This window comes from Antrostomus carolinensis, unplaced genomic scaffold, assembly GCF_000700745.2.
Source record: "Antrostomus carolinensis isolate BGI_N321 unplaced genomic scaffold, ASM70074v2 scaffold8219, whole genome shotgun sequence".
Taxonomy (NCBI): domain Eukaryota; kingdom Metazoa; phylum Chordata; class Aves; order Caprimulgiformes; family Caprimulgidae; genus Antrostomus; species Antrostomus carolinensis.
In genome coordinates, this window is record NW_010340589.1 from 20,143 (window position 1) to 25,873 (window position 5,731).

A 5,731-nucleotide genomic window follows, 5' to 3' on the forward strand; every position below is an offset into this window, starting at 1 on the left:
AACAATTAGGCACTGAAGAGGTTTCAAAGATCAGAAAAACTGAAATGTATTCTCAGAAGTAGACTAGTGTAACATACTCCAATTAAAAACCAATTTTATAATATAATTTGTCCTGAAAACAAATAGGGGAAGGTATACTGTACTGTACTGGTAGCTTCTCGCTAATGTATTTATGTCTGATTATGGTTCCCATCATTTTTGATGTAGCAGATCAAATAGTTCTTTGCACAAACACTGAAAGATCTTTTAAAAATAAATAGATTTACCTGTAGCTATCTCATTTGCATAAAATGTTGAATCATTTGAACTTCATTCAAGGCCTTGATCTTTATTTAAAAAAAAAAAAAGCAAGCTGCGTAATGATATTGTTCTGTAGAAACACTTCATATATTTCAGGAGAAGAGTTTGATAAAATCTTAATATGCGAAGTAATTGCTTTATAATGTTTTGTGACTTAAAGTATGTAACTTCTCAAACAGAGTTGGGTCTTTTTGTCTTCTGCAGCGGAAGGAAAGACATTATACAGAATTTAACCTGTCATTGAAATTTATCCATAACTCAGGTTCATTTGCGAAACACTCACAGGCTTTAATTGAGTAAACAGGAACTGCTACGATCAATGTTCAGTTATATAATCAGCAATATTTTCTCAGTTGAATTACTGTGGATTTGCAGTTGTGTGGTTAAGTAATTCGTTGCTTTTCCTAAAGTGGTAATAAAAGACAACGTTTCTATCCACAAATGCACTGAGGCTGTTTTCATGCCAGATGTTTTTGGTTTTTTCCCAAGACCTGATTCCTTTTATTTGAAAGTCCTGTTTGGTAAAGGTTTGGCATTTATGCTGTAGCATTCCCTCCTTGCTCATCCCTTTGAAGAGATCTTCCATGTTTTTCTTTTTATTGGTTCTTGAAGCTTGCTTGGGGAAAAAAACAGGTGTCTGAGAGCGAGAGAGAACAAATCTTGAGTTTAATGCAGGAGAGGCTGTTTTGTCTTTGTGGATTTGATTCAACTTGGCTCCTTGCTTTGATGTTTTGGCTGCTATTGTTGTAAAGCTTCCTTCTATCTGCAAATAACTGATTAAGTTTAGAACTGCATACCTGTAGTATTCATAACATTGATCTGTGGTTCCAGTAAATCTGGAAGTAGAATTTAGGGAGGTAAAATTTATTTGGCAATAGTCTATATTGACTTACTACAATCTTTTTGTTAAGTGTCAGATTTGTTTGTTTATAATATAAAGACTTTGCACTACATTCCAGCTTTTGAGTGGGCAGTTTCTACTTAAGGCCACCACCCATTAGCTGAGATTAATCAGTTTAATAATAGTCAGCTGCAGTTTTAATAAAGTTTTTTACAAAAATTGCCTACTCGGCTCCTAAGAGGTGTGGGGGAGTTACTAGACAAACAGCAATTTATATTTGCCTTGGAATATTATTGAGAACATACTCTGCTGTCAAAGTGGTAGATAGGCAGATATTGTAGGATATGCTATTTTCTTTTAAATTGCTATTTGCTGATCTTTAGTTAATGCAGTTTTCACATTTCTTAGGAGCCAACCAAATTAATATACTGATATATTTATTTTTAAATTCCAGGTTTAAATTATGTTGCAGCTATTTGGTTAATTTTCTCCTCTGGACAGCATTGCCTGACTTCTGCAGTCTTTTGTGCAAAGATGATATCGCTTGGCTTGTATCTCAGTGCATTAATTTGATTCCTCTGTAGCAGTGTGGAAGATTTTCTGCTCGTGTTCCTGGATGAAAAGGAAACTTTTTGCTTAAGCGAGAGCTCAAACATGGATGCTTCTGGGGAGAAGTTGAAAGGACCATGAGTAAATTTGTGACTCATCTTTCTGAAAAGACCATTCCTTTCTGCTTTTTCGTTGATGTTGCCTTTAACTTTTGTTTGTTTATCTCAGTGTCATTATTGAGCAGTGTAAGACGATTTTTGTAACTGTGGACTTTCATTCACTGGCTTATTATTTATAGAGAATTTTAAAAATTGTGAAGCTGCTTTGTTTGCTCAATATTTTTTCTTTAGCTGTTAATTGAGAGCTCTGTTCTACAGTAAGTACATGACTTATAGAGAATTTAAGAGATATAGTCCATATGTCCAATTTAATCCAAGGGATCAGTGTTTATGTGAGAGTTTATAGTGTTTTAATTTTGAATACACACCTACAAATAATCTGTAAAATTTTTTTTTAGGCATCCAACTTTGATAATTTGTAAGCCAGTTTTCAAAAAATGCTTTGGTACTACTTGAAAGTATTTTTTTTTAATCCTTCATACTGTATGCTTCATTCTAAGATTGTGCATCATATAACTGCTGACCAAAACTGGCAGTGAACAAACTGACATTGTGAAGCTGTCTCAGTGTTCAAAAGAGTAGGAACATACTACTACTTTTTTTTTTTTTTTTTTAATATTCCAGTAAATGTGGACTGATAGCTCACTACATTAGGTTTTCCATTCCTTATCTAGGAGACCATTAATGCATCCATGAGTTGTTTCATAGATGTCAGTGATGGTGGAGGAGCTGGACTGATGTAAAGGTTCACAGAGTGATGAGGATAACTAGTGGGTTTCAGGTTTTTTCATACAAGGTATTTACTCCATTTGGGTTGTTCTGTGTGTGTTGAATGTGTGTTCCTCATACAGGAAGGGAACAAATCCTTTTTTCCTTGAGGGTCTATGGGATAATTCCACAAAGCTGCCTTTGCACTGTTTCTAGAATTGGATGAAGAAGAGGAATTGAGGAAAGGAAGTGTTTTTTGCACTCGGTCAGTGGTGAAATGCTTCCAGTAAAGCATGGGGGGAGAATAGCATATCAAATGTACGCACTTTTTTCCATTCCAGTTTCATATTAGTATTAATTAGAGAATTTATTTTGACCAGTTGGATCCTTTTTTGTTTGAACAAAACATTTGGAAAGCCATCCTCTCTGGTTACATGTTTAGAAACATAAGTAATGTGGTGTTCCTTAATGTTAATGAAACTTTAGCAGCAAATGAGAGCTTTGTGGACTAAAGAGCCTAAGTAGGACAGCAAAGGCTTTGTTCTGCTGTGCGCTGAAGGAAGTCAGTTCTTCTTAATGGTATTGGATGTTGGCTCCATGCCAAAAGCACCTTTTGGAAACTTCTTTTGGATGGTAGGTTAATACTGTCAGAGTAATTACAAAAATGAGTGGAATATAAAAAAGAAAGGCTTCTTGAGATTGGTGTGTTTTTATGCATATATGCAACAGTGGTTTGGCACTACGGTACAGTAACTGTCTCCCTCTTCCCACTCACCAACAATGCATATGCAGCTCTTCTAAAAGCAATAGCAGGAGTGTCACTTTATTTGACCAAAGATATTTAGCGTGGAAATGTCCAGTTGGTGTAAAGTGGGTGCATCAGAACAAGAAGAGATACAGACCATTGTTTCCCAAATATATTAAAATCTCATCTTTAGTCTGTCTCCCATCTCTTGGCTCTTGATATGGTTCTCTGGTGAAACAGATCAGGGAAAGTGGTTGTGTTTTATGAAGAGTGTAATGCAGAGGCAGGAGCACATGGCTGATAGTGGAACAGAGACTGCTTTGCCTTGGCAGTACTTTGTGATAGTTCCACTGGACTGGCCCTTGGCTAGCAGCCAACACAGCCATCTGCCCACTTCCCCCTCACCCCCAAGGGATAGGGAAGAGGACTGGGGGCAAGGCTAAGGAGGCTTGTAGGTTGAGATAAGAACAGTTTAATAATAGAAATAAAAGAAAACTTAAAATAGTACTAATATTAAAATAGTAGTGCTAATGATAACAGTAACAAAACATGCAAATGGGTGATACCCAGTGAAACTGCTCACCACCAACAGACCAAGCCCGGCCCGTTCCCAGATAACGATCCCGGAGGAGCGACAATCCCGAACTGAAACTGCAATCCTGGAAAAACGAGAGCCAGAGTGAAAGCCAGAGAGAGGATAAAAGAGGAAGAGATCCTCACTAATATACTGGACATGACGTGATATGATATGGAATATCCCATTGGCATAATTTAAATATTCCTCACCCCCTTAGATCTTGCACTTGTAGATCTACAGAACATGAAGTCCTTCACTTCCAGTGAGGGCAATGCAAACACTGGTGTGTTATCAGTGTCTCTCTCATAAAAAGTCCCAGGCTGAAAAGCAAAATACAGCTCTATTCTAACTCAGCACTATTCTAGCTACTGAAAAAGAAACTCAGCTCTGTTCCAGCAAAAATCCAGGACATACTTGCCATCAGATTGAAGTGTTGAAGGCACTGATGGCCATGGTTGTTACTCCGTGGTGTAGTATACTCAGAGACGCAAGGCAGGATTTGAGAGCAACCTTAATCCCATCATGTTCTTTTTTATTATTCTTGTTGGTTGTGTATAGTTGTGTTTTCTTGGTATTTCTTTTAGTGGGCACATTTTCCTTGAGTCTTAAACCCTGCAGCATTTTATGTCATTTTTTGATTTAACTTCAGATAATCCTACTGCATGTTGAAATTGAACTTAAATTGCTAATACTAAAGATCAACATAATTCATTAGGTTCCAGCAAGTTACTGAATCTGCAAGACACAGCTTCTGATAAACACCCCCCACAGTTTTTTGTGTAAATTAAATAAACTTTGCTTAATGCTTTCTGTAGCTTTTTTTTTTTCTTTTTCTACTTTTTATTTTTTAAATTTACCGTGAAGTGTATTTGGATCCAGCATGTACAGGGGACAAACTTTGATGTTGCAAATGCTTGTCTTTTTGGATTACTAAGTAACTGTTAAGAAAAATTTACTGTAAATGCTGTCATAAGCTGAAAATCCTCATTTTTTTCCACTGTGGCAGTTTTTTTAGCATAAAATACAAATCTGTGCTAGTCTGAAAATATTTGCTAGACTGTATTTTGTACACTTATTTCTTCCTGCCTTAACCCCCATATTTTCACTTGTTTTTTGAATTTTCAACTTGTCCTAATTAGTGTCCTCCACCTGTTGATCAGTGCAGAATACAGAAAGATTGGTTTTGAAGGTGATTTAATGTGTTAAAAAATACCCCAACTTTTTTTGGAAGTGCGGTTTCTTTTTGACTGTTTCCCTTCTTTGTTTTGTGCCTTTGCTTTGCCGTAACTTTTGTAAGGGGTGAGGTCAAGTTTGCTTTCTTTGGAATCTCTTGCTAGAACTGATCATGAACTGTTTGTATAGATTTGCTTCAATAAATGTTTTTCGTATGCAGACTACACCCAACTTAGTCATGCAGCTGTAATTTATGTTATTTTTCTTTCAGTGGGTAATTGTGAGACTGGGAGTAACTTTTTGTATCCAATGAAATTACAGCTTCTGGTGTTTTATTACTCCCAAACGCATCTCTTGTTGAACAGTGTCTTATGTACCTATTAAGGTGGTCTTTGGTTATGTCTTCATTATCTTAGTGGAAAAGATCCACTTCTAAATTAAAGGGTTTTTAGGGGAAAAAAAAGACACATTTGTGTTGTGAAAGTGATCAAAGACTGCACACAACTTAAAATGCAAGCATTTAGTGCTGTTTCTACAGAACGAGGTAGGTCTGTGCCTGCACGTACAGATTGCACGACTGATTTGTAGCTTCAATAACTTCTATCCAAGTAGCAAGCATTCCCTCACAGCACAGCTCATAAGTAAATTATATGTTGGTTCTGGTGCTGCTGTAATTCTTAACTAATTCTAAGTATTTTTCTTTCCTTTTGTTTTTAAAG